The sequence below is a fragment of the Bactrocera tryoni genome, chromosome 3, assembly GCF_016617805.1.
Source record: "Bactrocera tryoni isolate S06 chromosome 3, CSIRO_BtryS06_freeze2, whole genome shotgun sequence".
In the NCBI taxonomy this organism is placed as follows: Eukaryota; Metazoa; Arthropoda; class Insecta; order Diptera; family Tephritidae; genus Bactrocera; species Bactrocera tryoni.
Genome location: NC_052501.1, coordinates 20,051,797 through 20,076,203, shown reverse-complemented (window position 1 = coordinate 20,076,203; position 24,407 = coordinate 20,051,797). Strand labels below are relative to the sequence as shown.

Sequence of the window (24,407 nt, the reverse complement as noted above, 5' to 3'; positions counted from 1 at the left end):
TTGGTACGACTCTAGCATTGACACACTTTATACCCAAAACAATAACCAAAATGATTGAAATAAGAAATGCTAAGATCCTCTGCTATCTCTCTAATGTCAATACTCCGATCTTCAAACACTGCTTCGTTAACTCTTTGGATGTTAGCGTCGTTGACAGCAGTGAATGGACGATTCGTATAGAACAAGCTTTCGATAACTTTACGACTTGTGTACGTGATAAAGTAGACTCAAATTCCAGGTGACTTCGTAGCCGCGATTCCATTGTTAACACAAAATTCCAAGGAAATTCTTTAAATTATTTTCCAAGGTAAAAATCGTTAGACAAACCTTTGGCGTAAACAAACATCCTCAAATACATCCTATTTAACATAAGAAGATTACAATTCACAAGAACATAGAAGAAGAAAAAAAAATTATCGATTCGATTTGCGCCCACTGTTTATATACACCTGTCCGGGTGAAATTTGATCTTGAATGTATTTTTCCTTGGCTTAAAAGCTGTGTTTGTTTTCAAAAAGATCTCGATCGATTTTCAAAACTAAGTCACTATTTTTCAATCGCAGCGCTAACAGGACTATAAGTAACTTGAAATTAATTAAAATAATTAAAGGGTTATACTAACTTATTTTCTGCTACGTGATCATCATATCATTCACGAATATTGGGAAAGCTTTGTGCAAAGTGGGTGCCGCGTGAACTTAGTTTTGACCAAAAACAACGACGAATTGACTATTCGGAGTAGTGTTTGGAGATGTTCAAGCACATTAACATCAGTTTACATCGATATCTTATAATCGATGAAACATGGCTTTATCATTTCACACCAAAATGCAATCGACAGCCTTCCGAGTGAAGTGCACACGATGAACCCGCTCAAAGCGTGGAAAACCCTAACCGTCGGTGGACAAGGTTAAGGCGTATGAATTTTGGGATGCTCATAGAATTATTTAGCGACGTTATTGAACCGTTTGAAGGACGAAGTCGCCAAAAAACGACCGCATTTGTATAAAATGGTGTTTTAGTTACCTGCATTGGCTTAGTCAAGTTATAGGTCAGTGAAAACGAAGACAAAAATGTATGAATTGAGCTTTGGATTGTTTCCGCATTCACCGTGTTCTCGAGAGTTTGCTCCTAGAAACTATTTTTTGTTCTCAAATCTCAAACGATGTGAAGAATTTTTCGTCAAATGAAGAGGTGATCTTCGAAACTGAGGCCAAAAATGATACCGAAAAGTTGGAGAATCGCTATAATAATTGTATCGACCATGAAGGAACTATGTTGAATAAATAATAGAAAAAAATGTGTTTTTCTATGGTAGGCCGGGGACCTTGCAATTGACCTGTTAAGTTTAATATTTTCTTCAAATTGTGTTGTAATATTTCCTGAAAATGACATACATATATCGAATATATCAAGGTTGAAAGAAATTATGGATCGATTGTGACTTTTTTTAGAATCATATTTCTGTTACTAATTATAATTCTTTGATTATAGTTTCTTAAATAAAAGAAGCTAACGGGTTTAAAAATGGCAGCATATAAAAAGTAGGCGTGGTGGTAGCTCTGATTTCATACTTTTTGCAACTGTGCAATACAGATAGTATGAAAATGTTATGTACGGAGCTTTTTAATTTCTATAATACTTGATTTTATGAGGAAAAGGTTTCCATGAGAGCTCGTTACACGTAGCTAAATTTGATATTTCTGCGATTATTGTTTCTTTAGTTATGGCACCATTAATAGTTTCGATAATAACAGTTCTATAGGAGTGGGTCGTGTTTATTTCTGGTGTGCTTCAATTTTCTACTGTATCATAACATACTAAAGTGAAATGTTTTCATCGATTTTAGTTGGCCTGATATTATATGATAGATGGCGTGGATATGCCTGAACCGAATATGCTTGTTCGATCATACGTGCGGATAAATAGCCATTCTAAGAATTTTTTTCGAAGAAATTGCTTATTTGTCGGATTACTATATCATGTACAAATTCACTGGCCAAAATCAAGATAAAGAATATTTATATTATATGCTATGTATCATAAAGAGACGTCTTTGGAGGGTGTTAGAGCTTCAGTGCACCCAAAGTTAACATTCTTTCTTGTATATTTTTATTCGAACGCCCATTGGAAAAAATTATTGTTTTTCCACAGAACTCAGTTTTGCCTAATAATGTAATTAAATCTACAAAATTTCCTACAGTTTGACTTGTTTAAGTATTATCGCACTTCACGGATCAAAGCCAAGCAAAGCAAAATTATTATGCGTAGCAAAGTAATCATTGTAATTAATTCATTTACCATTTCCTCCGAAAATTTCGGTAACCGTTTATTATAATCACGGCGTGCATATTTCATTAGCCCACGAATGAATGAGCCAAAGCTGGTATTAGCATACACATAAATGAATGCCAAAGTAGAAATCTGTTGATAAGAATTTGCAATTTCACAAAATTTCCATTCAGAATTTCATACGCCTGCAAATTATCATAAAATATTGCCGTTAAAAGTCTTTTGAATAAACACTCTTTATGCATTCAAATAAAAATCGACGTGTGCATTGTGGGCGGCATAACTTGGCTACCTCCTGTCGGCGCCTACATGTATGCCAGGGTACTGAACGCACTCAAGCAGCGCAGAAATCTTTTCTTCTATTACACGCCTGTTGCTTCGCAGCTGTGAAAAAGGAAAACAAGAAAACGTAAAAAACAAAATCCAATAAAATTACAAGCACTTTTGCATGCGTAAAGAGTTATGAAAATGCCATAAAAGTATGCTGTTTTGTTACATAAAAGTAACGCCGGAGATTTTACAGCGCTTAACGTACTTTCATGCTTATACAGTTATATATGAGAGTACAGTTAAGTTGGGGTTCAAGAACTCGGCGCTGGCCCACAGAAATGCAAAGTATTGTAAACAAAATAAAGCGAACTTTGCAACTGCTTAAATTCATCCAGTCGGGCACTCCTTCGCCCATGGCGTCTAACGGCAACAAAGCAATGTGTGGTTTAATGGCATGGCAACAATGTTTGTTTAAAGGCAAATGTAAATTTAAATACTTGCTCGCAACATTGTTTACCTTAACCCAAACCAGTCCAACGACATATTCGCCTTATTTTACATTTATTTTTGTTTTTTCTTTCTTGCGCTTTTTCTTATGCTGGCACTTAGTACTTGCTCGCATCCTTCAAGCAGGTAGCCATCTGGGGCTTGACAAAGTGTTGCGGCGTTACTTTAAATGAATATTTTTTCTCTAATGCGTTTGCCTTGTTTTGTCTTGAACTAAAGCTGACTAGCGACTGACTATGATTTGCTTGCTATGTTTTTGTGCCCAAGCAGTGGGTATGAAGAGGAGGGCGAGCGCTTTTACTATGTTACAGACGTTTCTGTTTTTCACTGCAATATTCACTTAACTCTTAATAGTAAACAACGTTAAAGTTATCGCTGAAAAATCATTGCCTTATTCTATTTACACAGTTGGCTTCCAGTTATTTGTGTTTGCCTGGTTTTTAACGTGTTTTCTACACACTTTATTTATTTTCTATGAAATAAATTTTCTCAGCTGATTCGTAATTTGGTTAATATGTATTATTCATGTCTTTTGCTTTTAATATTCAAAGTTTTCAATTTTTATGTTGCGATTATTCGCAACAATTGGCTATTGAACGCTTTAATTTATAATTAAATGTTTTAAAATTAATTAAATTATCCCATTTTTTTTCAGTTGAAAAGTTGTATTTAAATATTTTTAACTTTGACCTAACTTTATTTTTTGGTATTTGGTATCTATCACTGACTTTTTTATTAAAATATCGGTCAATCTGAGTGGCATAATACAGAAAATCGGTGAATTTCACGTTTTGATAATAATGAACTCAAAAAACACGATAAAATCTGTTCAATGCATTCCCTAAGAAAAGTTTCCGAACTACAATAATAGTCAATATGTAATTTATCTGAATGAAATTCATAGAACGTTGCTGTTGTTGTAACGGTTATCTAGTCCCCATTATAGGGGTAAGGATCAGATAAGTTGTCATCGAGGTTATCCAACCGTAGGTCCAGGTAACGCGCTATTTCGGCGAGGTCGGACCATAGGGAGAGGGATGATGTGTAGGGTAAAGAGGTGGTCAGCGACATGTGGGAAATCGTAGCATTCTGAACATATATTTGGTATGTCGTCTGCAATGCGTGGTGGTTTGACTTCAAGTGCACGAAGGTAATTATGGCTTCCGAAGTCTGGTCGGCGTATTGTCTTACGTCGTCGACGTAGTTAAGGAAGGTTGAGAAAGGACCTATTGAAGGTCGTAGGTAACAAGGAGAGGAGAGGAGAGGAGAGGAGAGGAGAGGAGAGGAGAGGAGAGGAGAGGAGAGGAGAGGAGAGGAGAGGAGAGGAGAGGAGAGGAGAGGAGAGGAGAGGAGAGGAGAGGAGAGGAGAGGAGAGGAGAGGAGAGGAGAGGAGAGGAGAGGAGAGGAGAGGAGAGGAGAGGAGAGGAGAGGAGAGGAGAGGAGAGGAGAGGAGAGGAGAGGAGAGGAGAGGATAATATATTCCTCACTTATTATTTATCGTAACTTATTGAAAGAAAGGTCATGACAACATAATGTATTATTCAGTTCAGAGTTTGGTACCACACTACGTATGATTAACTTTTTAATACTTGCCAACTTATTATTTTAAAATACAATTTATGTTGCGAATGTTGAATAAAGAAATGTCTTCTAGTTCCACGTCCATTTAATGCTGCCAAATTCTATATATCTAATTTCAATATTTCCAGATTTACCATCCAGGTTTACAAAAGGAATGTTAGGGATAACAGCGGGAAAAATATGAAAATCACAGCTAACCACTATTTTTTTATAATTATAATTAGCTTAATTACTTAAGAAACAAAATAAACCAAATCACTCGCAGTCTACTAATTTGCTAATGAATGACTGGGTTTCATGCAAGCCTGGGAATGACTACTGACCTAGTCCTAAGATGAATCGCAAGAAGTCTAGGAACTTAGATAAACAGAAACCCTTCATAAAATCTTTTTTATTATTTTTCCTCTCCATTTTAATACGAATTTGATCGAACATTTGTTTGCAAATAAATCGGTTGAGATGGTGAGATGAGATTGATACTATTTTACTTAATATGATTGCAATAATAATATTCTGTTGGGACGTCAAAATGTATTTTCTATCACAACTCTTTTATTCCAAAATACTTTTATTTTAATTTTTTCCACAATAAAATATTAAATGAAGAAGCAATTTTCTAGATGCTTTTCCCCACACAATTTTATTATTTTTTTATGTTACTACTGCACCATTTTGTTACACACATACATATATTATATAGAAATAAATATTAATGTATTGTAAGTAACATTGTGAATACAAATTGATGCCCTTTACAATTTCTATGCATTTATTCAATGGTTGAAATATCCAATTTATAATTTGACTCAATTACACCTCCACAATGGTCAACAAGCCTTACCTATTACCTTTGTATAACAATAAATTTATCTGCCAACGTGTGGAAAGATACTTGGTTGTTTATTGTTGTTCGGTGTATTACATCGTTCAAGTTGACCTCAGGAGCTTACCATCGGGTTAGTGCACCAATACAATGACAACCAAGGAGTGGCCGTGCATACGTTTGGCTTGCTACCTACACATGATCATATACTTTGATTATTACGAAAATTTGCCAACAAGTTGTATAACATACATATGCATATACAACAGTGAAATTTATAAAATTATTGACCATTTTCTATTATAAAGCCATCAGCAAACTAATCAATAAACTTCTTGAGTTTGATTTTGATTCCTTTAAGGTAATATTATTCAAGCATTATATTGCCACTTTATCACTAGCTTAACTAATGCAACCTACAATTCAAATCAATAAGTCATTACCGACAAGTTATGCAACACCCCTGTGACTAATAATTCTATTTAAGGCCCTTGAAACCAAATTAGCCACTCCACACTCTCCTTTACTGAGAATATATGATATAATTTTACACATACTATGCATGTACCTTACGTGTGAAAACATATGTAAAATCTGTATATAGCACCCATTGGCTTTAGTTATTTGTGCCCACTTGTTTTGTTATTGTAACAGACACTCCCAAACTGAGACGTCTACCTTCTACCAAAATAGCCAAATTAACAAAGAACAAGAAATGCGGAAACTCATTAATTTACATTAACCCTGACACCAGCATATACCGAGTACAAAGAAAGGGCAGGTCTACATTGTTTCTTTTTGGCGTGAACTCTTTCAAGCTTTCCAAGAATAAAAGTGCAGAAATGAATAATTAATTTATTGTGCGTCAAAAGTGATTTTTTTTGTGGTAAAACGAAAATGTGGCCAAAAATAGCTTGAAAAGAAAAACTGCAGATTAATTCAAATTGTTTTCGTGTTTAAATTAACGCAAAAGTTAGGTAGCGCCTTCAATTTGTGTGCAAAGAGTTATACAATGAATAAGTATCAAAATGTGTAATCAGAAGAAAGACCAGAAGGCACATCTAACCTGACGAAATTGTTCGACACTATAAATTTTAGACTTAATTGAGTCAATTAATAGCTTAACTTAGTTAATTAATACCTTAATATAGTCAATCAAAAAATATGGAATCAAGGGAAAGACTTGATGGCACAACTAACCTAAGAAAATTGTTCACCACTATAAATTTTATCCGTAATTGACACAGTTAGCGGCTTAATTGAGTCCATTAGCTTAAGTGTGTCTATTGAGTCAATTAAAACTTTATATAGTCAATCAAAAGCTAAACTGAGTCAATTAGTAGCTTAATTGAGTCCATTAGTAGCCTAATTGAGTTAATGAATAATATTCCCTAATACATTTGTATGTAAATTTGTGTAAAGATAATACATTATAAACAATTTAGTAAATTAATAATTTAATTAAGTGCATTAGTAGCTGCTAGCGTAACTGAGCTAATTAATAGCTTAATATAGTTAATCAAAAGCTTAATTGATTCAATTAGTAGCTTAATTGCGTCCATTAGTCGCCTAATTGAGCTAATTAACAATGTTCCCAAATAAAAACTGCAGATAATTTATAGTTTGACTTAACTTAGAAACTTTTTAAAACGGCTTCACATCGAACCCACATCACAATCCTTTTCTTAACTGTTAAATTAATCGTTTATTTGGTTGGTTCCAAATTCGACACTAGTATACGCGATTCAAATTTGATATAAATCAGTTTTACGATTGTTGAACAGTGTCTATGGAAATTCATAGAAGTTTCATAATATATCCGTTTTAATATACCGTGAGTAAAAACTAATATACTTCACTGCTTTCAAACTAAAAAACCACTTGACAAAAGCAACATAAAATTGTTAAGTTCCACGTGGAAAAAGCGCTAACTTATCATCCTTTGAAATGCGTCGAAACTTTGCACGCACTAAAGTTTTGTCATATTGAACATAAAAAAAATATTACTGCCGCACTTTCTCACTTCTGGCAACACACTACCACTTAAGCATAACAAACTTTTTCATTATGATATAAGTATGTATGTATATGTGTACCCGTATTTTTGTGCCCCTTCACTTCACACCAACATATTTCAATACTTTTTGTTCTTGTTGTAGTGATAACCTTTTTGACAGATATTGTTGCTTTGGCTTGTAAAATAAACTTTTAACAACTCTACATACACACGTAATTTTACTATAGTTCGTTCTCCTGACTGGTCACTCTGTTTCCCTTTTAATAACACCGTAAAATGTCATTAGGCTGTCGAGGTGTCGCAACGTGAGCGCCATACTTAAACGATCGCATAACTTTAGTGCTCATTGGGCATTTGAACAATGTAATATGGATTGGAATAGTTGTAGCATATAACTGGTTTTTTACTAGTTATTTTTGGTATGGACAACATTTATGTAAAGGACACAGGCTTTTGAAGTACTGAAATGAAAGCTCGGCAAGAGCAAGTGCAGGAATATGATGTTGTCGTCTAGCAACTTGTTTCGTCAACTAGTTTTAAAGTGAGTTTCGTTTAGCGCAAGCTTACTTTGCAAAAATTGCCTAGAGCATCCAATGGGTGTACGTTGCTCCTTTTGGAGTGATAGAACCTTGTAACTTGGCTACTAATTAGGCGGGTATGCAATCATTTGACCTACTTTGCTCCACCTGTCTTAAGTGGGACATTGTGTGCTTAGAGGCACATTTGTGCTTGTGTGGAAAATAATTGCAGATGGACGGCAGAGTAGAGAAATACTCATTACTGGTTAAACAAAGAATAAAGTTTTTTTTTTTACTGGGACAGGCATATCACGATATTTTTAGGTAGAAATAACTTTTGTTGAATGACTTAATTGAAGAATGTAGGTACTGTGTGGATTGTGCAAAATGCTTGGAATTTTATTTCATACCGTATTCTCTAAACAAATTTTAATGATGTTGCTTCAATAATATAAATGAAACCATATGAACAGACCAAAAAAGATTACGAAGGAGAAAAAAAGATTAGAATATTATTAAATGGAGATTAAGCTCGCGAAATGAGAATAAATGCCACTGTCTTAACACGCCAAATAATGTATTTTTATAATACGTCAAATTTAATGACTGAAATCAGCTAAGCCGACAAGAGTATCATTTTAATGTATATACTTAAACTACCTATTCTTGACCGTTCGCACAATGTTGCCAATTTTCCTGGAAGTGTAGTTTTAATGACCTTACATCGACTGTCAATAAATTTGACATAGTGGAAACTCCTTAACGAAACCAACGCATATGAAAGAAGAAACAACATTAAATCAATCTTAAAATTTGCTATTCTTTAAATCTTAAAGGGCAAAGAGTTTCTGGAAGACTCTGAACGAATCTAAAAACTCCAAAACTGAAACTGAAAAAATTATGAGGGAAGCAACTTATGTATACTCTAGACCCCAATTATCTAGCTATTTTTAGCTGATTATCTAGTTATATAGTTATAAAACTATACAAATATTCACATATAGGAACTGCTCATTTCTCCCGTAATCATCGAGACAGCTGTCCTTGTCTTTTCAAACAACCATTGAACAAATTTAGATGTGTACCATTTTAGAAAAATGTACCTTAAAGACTTGCTCTGTGGTTAATAAATAGTAATGAGCTTCAAAGAGCTCATATATCTAGTACCTCGTGAAGTGGAATTTTAAGATATATTTCCTTTGTAGAAATGTTAAATTACGAGATTTTTTGTTTTGAATAGTATAAGTGAAACCAAATGAACTGATGAAATAAGACGATGAAGATGAAAAAAAATGTCGAATACTTTTATATCGAGATTAAGGTCGATGAAATGAAATGGAATATATCCTCATTTTTATGCGCGGTTTTCATTATGTCAAATTAAATGACGACAATCAGTTTATCTGACAACAGTACAATCAATATATGTACCGATACTTGAAACAAAAGCATAAAATTCACAACGTTGCCAATTTTCTTGAAAGAGAAAATTTTAAAATTTTTAAAGCCGTTTACGATCTTGATTTTTATGGAAACCCATAAAGGGAAACTACGCATTTCAAAGAGGAAACAAAATGTGAGCGGTGTGTTGTGCTTTAAAACTTTACCAAAATATACTATAACATGATGGTTTAGGACTCTTCTGTAAGGCCAAGAGTATCCATGGAAGATGCACCATCTGATCATTCCAAAACTGAATAATATTTATATGAATATCATCAATTATAAAAAAATTTCTCGAAAGAATGAAGAAAATTATCACGGGAGACAGCGTTTGTTTTTTCTGTACCGCACCTTGATACTTTTCTGATGAGAGTTATTTATATTTTTGGAATTAGCTTTATTGTTAGCAGCTTCAAAATCGAGCCAGTGCTAGAAAAATTTTCACACGTTGAAATTGCTCATTTGACTCGTAAACTTCGAGACAGATGTCCTCGTCTTTTCAGACAGCTAGAGAGCACTTCGCTTGCCTTCATAAGCTCCTCGTTTTTGTACTACATATAGTCAAGTTGAGAAAATTTTGTAGATATATGTTTAATGGTAACACCTTTCAAGTTTAATTCAAAATAATAACAATGCTTTTGTAAGTATTTCCTTTTAATCCTGGATATTTATTTTCTGAGAATATCACTCTTTGCCACTCAATTAATTTCTTTACAAGTGATTTAAACTTGAAATACAAATTTTCGTCGCTCAATTGCGTCAGCCAGTTCATTAACACTCTCCACCAACACCCCGACTAATTGAAGTGTGCCACTTGTAGAAAGTTGCTACATGTTTTCGATTTCGATTTCGATTAAACTTCGTGGGCGTTATGCTTCAAGCGTATGGTTATGTGCGTTAATTGCTTCTTGAAAATTTCCTTTGCTTCAGCCACTCATCAATCGCAATTCCGCATTCCCAAAGGAATTTGGCATGTTTTGCTTGAAAATTTCCATTGTCTTGCCAAATGAAATTTGTTGCTCAAGTAAGTTTTTGTTCATTTTGAAAATTTTGATGGAATTTGGATTTGAGGTTTAAGTGCATTGTAACCAATAGCTTTAGAAATAGTTGAGGTAGTTATGTTTGATTCGATTGTGACGTTAAAGTTATACTAAAGAAACTCTATGGTGCATTTTTCGTGAATAAATGCGATCGTATCATTGAAAGGTCTTAGATATTTCGGTCGGAAATAAGAGCTAATAAATTTTGTTTTAACTTCTAAACTAAATGAAGGCATTTAATATTGAAGAAATTTGAAATTTTGAATATTATGAATTAAAGTTTTACCTGAATATTTTGAAACTTTATTCAAACAATTAAAAATTCATATTTTTAATGCTAATAAAGATATTCATAAAGCCAAGTGTTTATTCTACTTATACTATGGCTTGACGCTGCGTATGAGTAACTTAAAATAATGTTTTGTTGGGAAAATTACGAACTGACAACCGTTTGTTTTTGACTAAAAAAAAGTTATAATTATTAAAAAATATTTTAACAATACCCTCCACAGGTGCATTTTATAGTATAAAAGGGTATAAAAAAATCTTTTTCTTAAGTTTATTCAGTCAGTTTGTATGGCGGCTATATGCTATAGTTGACCGATCTGAGCACTTTCTGCCCAGATTGTAGCGCTAGCTAGGATATTATTCTGTATCAAATTTCTTAAAGAAATCTCGTCAAATAAAAAAGTTTTCCATACAAGAACTTGATTCCGATCGTTCAGTTGGTATGATAGCTAAGTACATGCTGTAGTGGTGGAATATCGATGGTTCCAAAAAATAACCAGTTTCTTGGAGAGAAAAGAATGTGTGCGAAATTTCAGATCGATAACTCAAAAACTGTGGGACTAGTTCGCGTACATACGTGGCTAAAGCGGCTCAGCTCGTCACACTGATTTTTATGTGTTATGTATACTTTATAAAGTCTTTGGTGTTACCTTGTGTATGTTAAATCATTTCAGGGTATAAAACGGGAACAACTGAGCTTCTGAATAATATATGTATTTAATCTAATACCCAACTAATATTTCCATGGATTATACTAAACTTGTTTAAAAATACCAATTTATCTCTTATCTGATATCAATTCATTTCATTTTTATGCGTTTATCCTCATTAAGCATATTTGTAATTGTCTTGTTACATATAGTACATATCATCAATCAGTGCTAATATCAGCTGAGTGTTTGCAATTAATTTAATAAACAATTAGAAGACCTAATTAAATATCTACCAAAAAGGTATGCGAAAACACAAATAATGAAGTGTAACGTACGCTCACACATGCCCTGTAGGAAAATTGATATCGTTTTTACTACTTTCTTAGAGGAATACTAATATTAATATCACTTTTACTTCTTTAAAGGAAAATTCATTATTTTTACTTTCTTATTTCTCATTGTCCAAAAAGCCGATATTTAAGGCTTTTTATTTATGCTGTTTTATATGTGAAATTTAAAATAAATTAGTTTAAATATAATATGTGAAATTTATTTTAGTTTCATCAGCATAATTTTTGCAATTCTTTTATAAATTAATTACTAATTATTGTTTATTAAAAATTTTATTATTTTTCATTACAGGCATATGTAGGTATACGTGGCAAATAAAATAGAATAAAATAATATATAAAAAAAATAAAATAATATAAAAAAAAATAAAATAAAATAAAATAAGAAGTATAAAGTGAAATTAGTAAAATATAAATAGTGAAATAATCTCTTAAAAGGTGAAAAGTGTGATTAATATAGCCCAAGTAATGAAAATCAAAAGTTTTAAGTGATATCTCTTTAAAATATAAAATGTGTCAGTGCTTTTAAAAAAGTTTAAATAGTGAAATAAAATCTCATAGAAAAATAAAATAAAGTTTTATAATTACTTAAAGTAAGTAAGGGTCTTTATTAAAGAAAAGGTGAAATAAAAGTCTTTTTAAGCCTGAAAGAAAAATCCAAGTGAAAATAATATAGTTCAAGTAATGAAAAAAAAAATATCATAAAAAAATGAAAAGTAAAAAAATATAAAAAAAATGAAATAAATGTCCAATTAAAAGTTTATATAGTGAAATCTCCCTAAAATAAAATTAAAAGTGAAATTAATAAAGTGAAAATAGTGAAATAAAATATCATAAAAAAATTAATAAAGTAATTATTTAAAGTAATTAAGTGCCATTAGTTAAGAAAAAAATAAATAAAAGTCAAGTATTAAGTGAAAAATTCAAAGTGAAAATAATATATAGCCCAAGTAGTGGAAAAAATATCATAAAAAAAAGAAAAATAAAAAATAAATAAAAAGAAAAATAAAAATAAAAAATTGAAGTTATAGTGCAATTAAGCGTTTAAATAGTGAAATTTCTTTCAAGAAAAAAAAAAGTGAAATTAATAAAGTGTAAATCGTGAAAAAAATGCCAAAGTGAAAAGTGAAATCCAACAAGTTGCCACTAAAAATGCCGCCCTTCCCACACCTGCACTAGAACTCGCAAAATACCTACTGCGCATAAAGCATCCCTACAGGGCATCAAAATACACACCAGTTGATGCCTCAGCATTTCTGCCGTTTACCATTTTCGTTGTGATCCTGTGCCACACACATGTCCGTTTGTGTGTGTGTGCGAGCGTAAACATCGACGCTGTTAATTAACGAACGAAATTATGCAATGATGGTATGACAGCGTACGCAAACAGAACTCAGAACGATAACAAAAACAAAAACAGAAAGAGAAACGAAAAATAACTATATACACACAATTGGCCAGAAGGTAAAGCAAACAGGTAAGCTATCTGCATGCTCTTTGTTTGTGTATTGTAAGTAGGTATGTATGTTCAGTGAAACCGTATTACAAATTTGTTGAGCATAAAACAGCCATTATAACCACCACCATCACCGTTTTCTATTGTTTTATGCCCTTGTTGATATTGTTGTTGTTGTTGTTGTTGCTGTTGCTTCTGCTACTCAGATATCTGTTTGCCAGCTAATTTGGCTTCATTACGCGGTTGTAATACAAAACTCTTTATCAAGGCATCACGTTTCACTATAATTTCATGAAAGTGCAAAATTTAAGCGAACATTTCGCATTTCAGAATTCATGAAAATGAGCTGCATTGATATTTTTATAAGGAAAACGAGTTGTTCTTAATAAAGTAAGGTTTTCCTACAAAAGGTTGAAAATTTAAGTAAGTGTTGTAGGACTAACTCATATACGACTGCGCAATTAGTCATTTTGACTTTAAGATAGTTATTTTTGCCTGCAAAAATCATTATCAAAATAAACAGTTGAAACAAAACTTCGCTTGATTACAAGTTTCCGGACACTGCCTCAGAAAAATTAACTATCAAGGATTTATGTGCTAAGTTTAGGTGAAGTGAAATGAACAACGAAGACTGTGAACGCAGTGGATGCCCAAGAGAGGTTTATGAAAACATCAAAAAAGTCCACCAAATAATTTTGGATGATCGTAAAGTTTAGTTGTTCGAGATAGTAGTCACTCTAAAGATATCAACCACTTTTGACCAAAAGCATTCCTAAGTTGATGATTCGGAGCAGTGTTTGGAGATGTTTAGGCGTAACAAACCTCAGTTCTTTCGTTGGTATGTAACAATGGATGAAACGTGTCTCTATCATTTCACTCCGAAATCCAATCGACTGTCATCCGAGTGAACTGCACACAATAAATCCGCTCCAAAGCGTGGAAAAATGCAAAAGTCGGCTGGGAAGGTTATGGCGTCAGTATTTTGAGGTGCTCATGGAATATTTTTTTTTGGCTACTTTGAAAAAGAAAAGACCATCAACAGTAACTAGTATATAGTGTTAGTGGTCAGTTCGAAGGACGAAGTCGCTGAAATTGAAGAACAACAAAATGGTGTTTCAACAAGACAATGCACCGTGTCACAGGCCAGTGAAAACGATGACAAAAAATCATAAATTGGGCTTTGAATTGTTTCCGTATTCACCATATCCTCCAGATCTTGCCTCTAGCGACTATTTCTTGTTCTCAGATCTCAGAAGAATACTCGCTGGGAAGAAATTTTCTGAAATTGAGGCCTATTTGGCAAATCGTGCTACAAAAATAATATCGAAAAGTTATAGGGTAGCTAAAAACAGTGTCTCACCTATGCTGATGTCGGCAAGTAGTATTCGGCGTTCATTATGGCTTTAGATCTGAAAAATCTACTATTGACCAGGTTTTCATGATGGTTCACATCTTGAAAAAGACCCGTGCGAGAAAGATCGACACGTCGATTTTAAAGCCGCCGGAAATGGCGCTATGCCTATTGATATTGATATAATTGGCTTCAATAACCACGCCGTTAGTTCTAGTTTCCCCATACTGGATAAGGTGCGAAGCGTATGGGTCTGGTTGTCAACGAAGACAAAGCGAAATATCTCCTGTCAACAAACACGCAGTCACCGCATTCGCGACTAGGCTCCCACGTCAATGTGACAGTCATAACTTCGAAGTCGTAGATAATTGCGTGTATCTTGGAACCAGTATTAACACCAACAGCAATGTCAGCATCGAAAACCAACACAGAATAACTCTTGCTAACAGTAAAGTCTTCTCCCGACGAACAAATACCAAACTCTACAAGTCTCTCATCATTCCCGTCCTGCTATATGGTGCAGAGGCATGGACTAGGATATCATGATGAGTCTTCTTTAGTAGTGTTCGAGAGAAAAGTTTTTCGGAAGATTTATGGTCCTTGGCGCTTTGGCAACGGCAAGTACTACAGTCGATACTATGTACATGTTAACCGGATAGAAGAAAATACTCCAGTTTTGAGAGAATTCAGTGCAGTACACACCGGGGGAAGCAGAGGAATAGAAAAACGTCCACTCTGCTGGAAAGACTGGATCTGCCTTTACTTGGGATCGCGAATCGGCGCCAAATAACAAAAAGAAAAAACGATTAGCGCTGTCTAGGCCAATAAAGAAAAATGAGAAAGTTTCATGATGCCGAGTAATCGTAATACCATTTGACTACCATTCCGCATGATTATTAACCATAACAAAATGTGTAATTGGGACGCTTGTGGGTTCTCTTATGCTTCCCAGTGGTCTTTGTCCGACGACTGAGTATTTCTGGACCGATGAAAGCCGTACTCAGGGAGCTCTTTTAATATAAATATAACATATAAGTTTTAGTTTCGCATTTACGCTTCATCTTCTTAATCCCTTATACATATCTATTATACATAAATAATTACTTACCTTTGAAGGGTGCTGATTCTACGCTCAAATAATACGGTTTCTATGCTTTTCCGTGTCGGCTAGACAAATCTATTATTTTCATTTAATTGCTTTGAAAAGAAAGTCACGACAGATTTACATTTTCCAACGGTTTATTTGCACTGCACTGCAAAAATGCAGCAAAATCACTAAGCAAAGAGAAAAAGTAATAATAAATATCAAGCGAAAAGAAAAAGCGCAAAGCTTCGATTAGCTTTGATTAAAATTGCAATAACTATTAATTTCAATTGGAAATCTACCATGTCGACAAAGGAATTGATTTGAGTTTAGCAGGGTAGAGGATAAAATAATACAAGTATATGCAAATATGAGGGTAAGGAGAGTTAATGTTATTTGCACGCACGAGTTTACAATGCTGATAAAGCAAATAAAAGGCGCTCACTCACAAGCATACATACACACACACGCGGTTTTTAAATTAAATGGTAATCGTTTTGCATAAAATATAAATTTCTTAACAAAAAAATTCCATTCATTATATGGGATTATAATCAGTCGGTTTGTCTATATGTGTCTCTAAACGGGATGTTCCAGTTCTCATTTAAAGGAAAAAGCAATATAAGTTGCATAGCTGATATGGATTTGATAATTAGTTTTCACAAAACTAGAAATTGGCTTTATTCTGTCCAAATACCAACCGCTCATATAAAAATCAGAGAACCGAAAATCAATAACTGAAAACTTTTGAAAATATAGGCTCCGCTGCCATGTTTATAGGGAATTATGCAGGAGCAGATCAAGTTGTATTATAACAAGTAATGAAGAGCTAAGTTCGGGTATAGCCGAACATTTCATACTTTTGCAACTTGCAGGTATTAACGTCAGGGCAGGAGGAGAAGACTCTATTTTATACCAGCATTTATTCTGATTTTTTGGATATGCAGAAGTCTATATTTTAATTTTGCCAGGATTTGGAATAATTTCTCATATTATTAGTCAATAACCAGAAAAAAAGGAAACTTTAGGATTACTAGGAATAATTTATGCTACCTTTATAATAGCAATTCGACTTCTGGGATTCATTGTATGAGCTCATCACATATTCATAGTAGGAAGAAATGTAGACACTCGAGCATATTTTACTACAGCTACAATAATTATTGATGTACCTAGATGAATTAAAATTTTTAGTTGATTAGCCACAGTCCATGGTACACAATTAAACTACAATCCAGCCCTAGGATTGTATTATTATTTACAGTAAGGGGATTAACAGGAGTTATCCTTGCTAACTCTTCTGTAGATATTATGTAGATATTATTCTTCACGATATACAAGGTGAGTTCCAAAGTAAACAGGACTTTTTGAATCTAGCGCCCCCTGGTGGCGCTATCTATATGTATCTTTATCGATCGTCCAGTGAGAATTTCATGACATTTCATTGATTGGAAGTGAAGTTATTGCGTTTTAAGTGTCAGTATGTTTGTGTTATCGGTGCGAAAATGAACTTCGAACAAAAAGACAACATTAAATTTTGTTTTAAAGTTGGTAAAACTTTTACCCAAACGTTTCAATTGATGAAACAAGTTTATGGCGATGATTGCCTTTCCCGTAGCAGAGTGCACGAGTGGTTTCAATGTTTTCAAAGTGGTCGTGAGGACATAAATGGCGATCAACATGTGGGCCAATCAAATTTCGTGATCACCGGAAATTCCACACAAATTCACGGACGACTAAAGATTGCTCAGAATCCAGCATTCGAAGGACGATTATTCGACCAAAAATCACATATTAATCATTAACCACTCCCCGTATTCACCTGATATGGCACCGTGTGACTTCTTCCTTTTCGGAAAAATGCATTTGCCCATGAAAGCAAAGCCTTATGCAGACGTAGAGGCCATTCAAAATGTTTGCACCGGCATACTGGCGGCCATACCGGCTAACGAGCTAAAACACTCGTTTGACATGCTTTTGGACCGTTCAAAAAGCTGTATTGCCGGAAAAACCATTTGTCCTGTTTACTTTGGAACACACCTGGTATATTAATAGCTCATTTTCATTTCTTATTATCAATGGGAGCAGTATTCGCTATTATAGCAAGATTTGTTCACTGATACCCATTATTCGCAGGATTAGTTTTAAACCCTAATTGATCAAAAACTCAATTTATTATTATATTTATTGGTATAAACTTAACATTCTTCCGTTGAAGGATATTCAGATTACACAGATGATTGTGCAACATGAAATGTAGTTTCTGCTATTGGTTCACCTATTTCTTTACTATGGATCATATTCTTCCTATACATCATCTTAGAAAGAGTAGTGACACAGCGGCAAGTAATTTACAATTTAGCTCTTCAACTTAGCTCTTCAATAGAATGACTTCAAAATACTTCTCCAGCAGAACATAATTGCTCGGAATTGCCTCTTTTAACTCACTGTTTAATATGGCAGATTAGTGCAATAGATTTAAGCTCCATATGTAAAGTATTTTACTTTTATTTGAAACTAATGATAACATGAGCTGCCCTTGGCCTTCTAACAACGGCGGGTTTTCACCGAATTTTTTTTCACTCTAAGCACAAATATGCACGAATATTATACGAAAAACAAGCTCTCTCAATTTTATTGAGATAACTCGCATATTGACCGCTATGTAAAGTCACTCGGAAGTCGATTAGACTCTGAACTTCAATTATAAATCTGACACATTGACTGATATTTGCGGTAAAAAGTCAACTATAGGTACAGGGATCCACATATTCGTTATGTGAGATAGGGACAGTAACAATTTTTGTTGGAGTTAGGAAATTTTTGGTCCTAATTTGGATACTTTAAACGCATTATTTATGCAAAGTTTCATTCCGTTATGTTAATTACTTCTTGATTTGTACACCCGGAAGGAAAGAATCAGATAAAATTTAAAATTTTTATATATGGGAAAAAGGCGTAGCCGTAGACCGATTTCGCCCATTTTCATACTACAGCATAAAAATGTCAGAGGAATGCTATAAACCAATTTTGGTTAAAATCAGTCGAACAAGTTCTGAGATATGTTAGTGATTTTACCTAAAAGTAAGCGATGCCACGCCCATCTATTTTTCATTTCGGCTCCCATAAAGCTCTCTCGTAACAGCTCGGATGTAAAATATTAAGCCGCTGGCGTAATCAGATATTGATTTAATGAGGTTTTAGTAGTTTATAAGATTACCGTTATATGGGAAGTGATCGGGACCATCCGATTTCATCCATTTTCACACTTTCGGTAAAACTTCTCATAATATTTGCGCTAGGCGAATTCAGTTCTTGTCGTTTTAGTGATATGTACATTAAACTCCTTAGAGGACCGGGCCACGCCCATTTTTTTTTTTTAATTTTTTGCCCACTAGTACCCTGGCTACTGCGATCCTCTATGCTAAACTATCTTAATTGAGTGCTTAGTTTTGGCGCTACGGTAATGACGTTTTGTGGGCGTGGCAGTGGGCCAATCGTATTGCTATCTCCGAATAGCTACAAAATCGCTCCATTATATGTAGTCACATATGCGAATGGTCACTGGTGATGAAAAGTGGATCACATATGACAAAAAAATCGTCAAGCCAGGAGTAAGGGTCAGGAAAGTTTTGCTACATGTTTGGAGAGATTGGCAAGGTATCATCTATCATGAATTGCTTCCTTACGGTTCAACTCTTATTTCGGACCTGTATGGACAACAACTGTACTGTCCGAAGTCAGCTTTCCCACGGAAGCGGTCAGTATGGCCAATAGGAGAGCAGTTGTGTTATAAGAGGATAGCGCCAGACCACACATTTCGATAGCTAATCGCCAGAAGCTGCGGAAAATTTGCTTGGAGTTTAGAACTGGCATTAAGTGAGTACTAACTGCACTTGCTTATGGCGAATGCTATTGCTGGTTAAAAATTGGCATAAGAAAAGCTTGAGACTGGCTCAGGTGTTTGCCAATAGAGGCGAGAGTTTCTATGAGAGTGCCTGTATGAATTTAACTTCAAAATAGCAGAAAGTTAGCGAATAAAATGGTGCACACTCGACTTGAATGGGATCATTCTAGCTATGCTAAAATTTTTTAATTTAATGAAGAAATCGTAAAATTTTTTTTACTAGATCTTGAAGAGCAATATCAGCAGTAAATTTCCTACAATACTAGGAGTTTTACGATTTTTAATATTTTTTTTTTGTGTCGAGTTCTAAAATTCTTAAGAAAACCATTTTGTTCTACAATTAATCTAACTTTAATCGTAAATATCTTTTAAACGGTGAGGTTTATGAAAAAATTGCTGTAGATCTTTTTTGAAAAGCATTCAAATTCGTACAAAATCCGCGAAACGAAATAATTTTTCGAATAGTTGGAAGCGAGATACAAATTTTTCTATCTGAAAATAAGGATCTTCCCGTTACAATTAAAAAGCTGGGAATCGGAGGTGTCTATCAACCAATTTTTTATTAATTTTTCATTCTAAAATGCATATTTTGAGATTTAAGCGCATTATTATTCAACTTTTAGCAAAACAGAACTTTAAACTCGTGTATTTTGTTTTCGAAAATCAAAAGTTTTGAACTATGCGTTAATAATCCGGTTTTCCTGCTTATATGTAAACGTGAAAAAGCAGACAAACACACTGCAACAGCTGTACTACACTCTTACTTATTTACATACAGATATACTTATGTATATACATATGTATATATGTATAGTATATATGTATCGTATATATAGTTGTTCTCATAAGCAAAGTTATTTTCATCGTCAATTGCCAAAAACAGACACTCATACACACACACACGCGCACGCAAATTCATGCAGCAACAAGCAAATAAACCGAAAGTTTCTATTTGTGGTGGACAAGGGTGAAAGACATGTTATTTGTAAAAATTGTCACACTTTACACTTCGCTTTTATATATTATCGCACCAAATAAAATTTTCCGCGTATACAATGGACGAACCGAACACGTACGCGTACGCTGAATAACTGAATATTTGTAACGTCACTCGGCATTAGCCAACACCTGTCGACTGTCGTCATATGCTAGCGTCGTCGTCGTCGTCGTTATCATGTCGTGAACAGAAGGACGAAAAACTTTGCCGACCGATTAGAATGTATAGTATACGACCAGCACCGCATGGAAAAGCTCCAGCACACTGCTCACCCAACATGTGTGCAAGTATGTGTGTATGTGTATGTGAGCACTTTGGCGGCGAAAGCTTTCTCAAGCGCTTCGTGTGAAAACGGCTGGTAGTCCTATAAGTAGGGTTAGGTGCATATGCAATATGCATAGCATACTTTGCGGCGTACATACCATATGAGACTAGAACGCACAGGGGTTGCGAGCATTTGTGAGTTTTATGAATTAAATTTACAAAAGCTCCTTACTTATAACCGATTGTATAGTAAAATATCATAATCATACGTGCATACGCATAAAGGCAACATGTTATAAATGCCTTTGTGTGTGTATGTGACTAGGTGTGCGTTTACATGTTTAACCCAAGAAGGCCCACATGAGTTAATATTTGTTAATGCATCTTGCCTTTTGGGAATTCAGTTACCTTTTTACACATTAAACCTTCTAAATATTTAATTTTTCCTAGAAGCTAACTAGGTATGAATAATACAGGGTTTTCCACTTAGAGTAATATGATTTCTTTAAAAAAAAGTACGCACACACTATTTGTTAAAAAAGTTCAAAGGTTTTTTCTTTAATTTCAAATACAATCGTTACAATTTAGTTCTGAATATAAGATCAATCAAATGGGCTCCACGACTGCTTTTGCAGAAACGAATTCGATGAACCCAATTTTCGAGTACCTTTCCCTACTAAAACAAGTCGTATGTCATAAATTGCGCGTTCAATATTGACTTCTAAAGCTTGAAGAGAGTCTGTTTTATTGCTAGAAACTAATGGCTTCAAATAACCCCACAAGAAGTCGTCTAAATCACAATTTCTTGGTGGATTTTCAATGTTACAATTTCTTGAAATAATCGAATCTCCAAACCATTCTCGCAATAATTGGGTTGCTGTACGTGTTGTGTGACACGTAGCCCCTTTTTGGAACCAGATATTGTCAAGATCAACCAATAGCCTCCATAACAAGTTGGATATCATAAGTCAGTAATCGTGTCACCAGTTTTATTTCGAAACGAAGTACGGACCGATGTTTCCATCAGACCGAAAACCACAATAAACTGACAATTTAGGTGATTGTAATGGTTGTTCATGAATAATTTGTGGATGTTCTTTGTACCAGAATCGACAGTTTTGTTTATTTAGCGCGCCACTTAGATGAAAGTTAAAAATTGTTATCGCGTTCAAGTTGTTCCAAGGCCAAATCAGCAAATTCACGACATTTACGATGGTCCAATGGCTTCAGTTCTTGAGTGAGAAAAATTTTTTGTGAATTCACGCCCAAATCCTTTCTCAAAATCGGCCAGGTTGTGGCTTGAAACAGTTCCAATTCTTGAAAACGTCTTGGTATCAACAAATTTCAGTCTTCAGTAGCACTTCCCTGAAAGGCAGCAATATTTTCATTAACACTTAGAAATCATATCATCCCTATTCGAAAACCCGCTATATGCACTTACATACATTGATTCTCGCAAAAAAAAGTATTATAGAACAACTATGCGGATGTTGATTGACTACGCTACTTGTAGGTCTTCGATATCAGGAACTTAAAAATGATAAACTTATATTTCTTTATATATTTCTAAAAGAATGTTTGTTACACAGTTACAACAAGGATTTGAATATAAGAATAATCACCAATATTAAATGCAATAACAGCTTTTCAGTTCGGTTGATAAAAAGTATATACATTTCCTTATTTAATTGTATCGGAAAAGCTTAAATATGGCATGCTGATAATATTAGTAGCGTTAAAGTCAAAGTAATCCTCCAATACTAGTGGGTATATCTGCTCTACGTAGCTTTACGTAAGGAGTTTGAAATACCATAACACAGTTCCGCTTTAACGAGTTGCTAATAAGCGCTCTTACAGAGCAGGAGTCCGAGTCAAGTAGAAAATAATTCTTCGATCACATCGTCCTTCTCTTCCGTTGCTTCGTAGACACAAATCAGCGATATGTTGAAGAACTTCGCTTTGAAGGGGATTGTGGCTAAATTTTCATCCACCGAGGTGAATGTCGGAACTCTCTCCTACACCGAATTTACGCTCCTTTATATGGCCATTGTAGTTAATGCAACAAGGACCCACTCGTCTCAGCCCTTTTCCCGTTCATCACACTTCCTGCACGCGGTGATGTCAGTCAGCCTTTACTCTAACGAGGAAATCAACCAGCTGGGCAGTGGCACCTTCACAATTAAGGGACCGGACATTCCAGCTGCTTGCGTTTAAATCGTAATCATTATTACGTTTGCTGTGTTAGGCATCAAAAGGGGGGTCTCTTATCCGAGGCTGTTTTCTATTTTTCATCGGTAGTCCTTTTTAAGTGGCGGGCCCCTAACTCAGCTTACAACCCTGAAGATGAATGTTTCGCCTTCACACTTTAGCTCGTCCTTAAACGGATGTGTTTTGGCTAACCAAAGGAGACATGGTCTAAGACCGGAAGTTGTGAGCTGCTTGAGCCATATATAAAATAAACGTTTTTGGATTTTTCGAAATTGAAAGACAAGGCTCCTGAAAGTTAATTACCAAACAATCTTTAGTTCGCGTTTATTTGTGGTAAACCCAAATATTATTCATCATATTAGGAAGCATAGCTAAAACTGTGTTCAGGAATGCCTTACAACACTAGTAATGAAACTGAATAAAATCAACCAACCTAACTTTTCAAAGCTGGTGAGTGTCTTGGTTAATATGAAGTCAGAGAAAACGCTCCACATAGTTAAAAAGTGAGTAATTAGTGAAAGCATTTTTGAACTAATTTCCGCTTCAAAACTGTCAACCTCTGGCCTTAACGTTGTTTTATTTTTAATATTGATGTTCGCCTTTGCTAATATGACATAACTTAGTCAATTAGAAAAATATCTTCACATAGTAAAAGTAGTGGTAATTGAGAAAAGGCATAATTGCACTAATTTCCGAGCTTACAATTTGTAAGAATGGGCTAGTATTGGAACTGAACGAATTTTTGGAGTACTAAAAACTGTCAAGAACTGACTTTAGCGTTATTTTGTTCTTAATGCTGGTGTGTGCCTTGGCTAATGTGTCCTAATTTAGTCAATTAGGGGAGAGTCTTAACATACTTAAAGTAGAGATGATCGAGTAATTAGTCAAGACATTAACGGACTAACTTCTGAGCTCAAATTTTTTTAACAGATTGTCTCCACTTTATTTTGCTATATGTTCGTTACGTTCTTTCTTATTGCGGTGCGCATCTCGGCTAATATGCTCTAAGTTATGCGATTAGTAAATCATTTCCAAATAATTAAGTAGCGGCTAATTGAGTAATTAGGAGTCAGCAAACTGCATCTTCAAGCAATTTTTTAACTAAACATCGCACCCAAATATTTATTATCGATTGCATCGTACTTTTATTCAAAAGTAATTTATATTCAAAAATAAACTGAATAATTTTTTTATAAAAAACGTAGAAAAAGCGTTAACTTCGGCATCACCGGAGATATAATACCCTTTAAACGTGCATTTTTTTATAACATAAAAGGGTATTTAAAGATTGCAGCGATGTCGTGGATAATATATGCCAATTTGCGTGGCGATGTCTTGTAAAATAAGAAAGTTTTCCT

At 34.3% G+C, this 24,407-nt stretch overlaps 1 protein-coding gene and 1 long non-coding RNA gene across 6 annotated transcripts in view; one reads left to right on the top strand and one right to left on the bottom strand.

The window, feature by feature from the left end:
• The window catches only part of LOC120770266 (loricrin), a 37,340-nt gene extending 16,648 nt beyond the window's left edge, over positions 1–20,692 (bottom strand). For 3 of the 5 annotated variants that reach the window (XM_040097576.1, XM_040097580.1, XM_040097579.1), the window contains exons 1-2: positions 20,587–20,692; positions 15,698–15,864 (exon numbers count right to left, since the gene is read on the bottom strand). The gene's annotated coding sequence lies outside the window, so the exon portion shown is untranslated. Of the gene's footprint in view, positions 1–15,697; positions 15,865–20,581 lie in introns of all 5 variants that reach the window. The other 2 variants (XM_040097578.1, XM_040097577.1) reach the window with 2 other exon arrangements.
• The window catches only part of LOC120770278, a 270,998-nt gene continuing 259,356 nt past the window's right edge, over positions 12,766–24,407 (top strand). The window contains exon 1 of the long non-coding RNA XR_005704920.1: positions 12,766–13,259. This is a non-coding gene — a long non-coding RNA (uncharacterized LOC120770278). The remainder of the gene's footprint in view (positions 13,260–24,407) is intronic.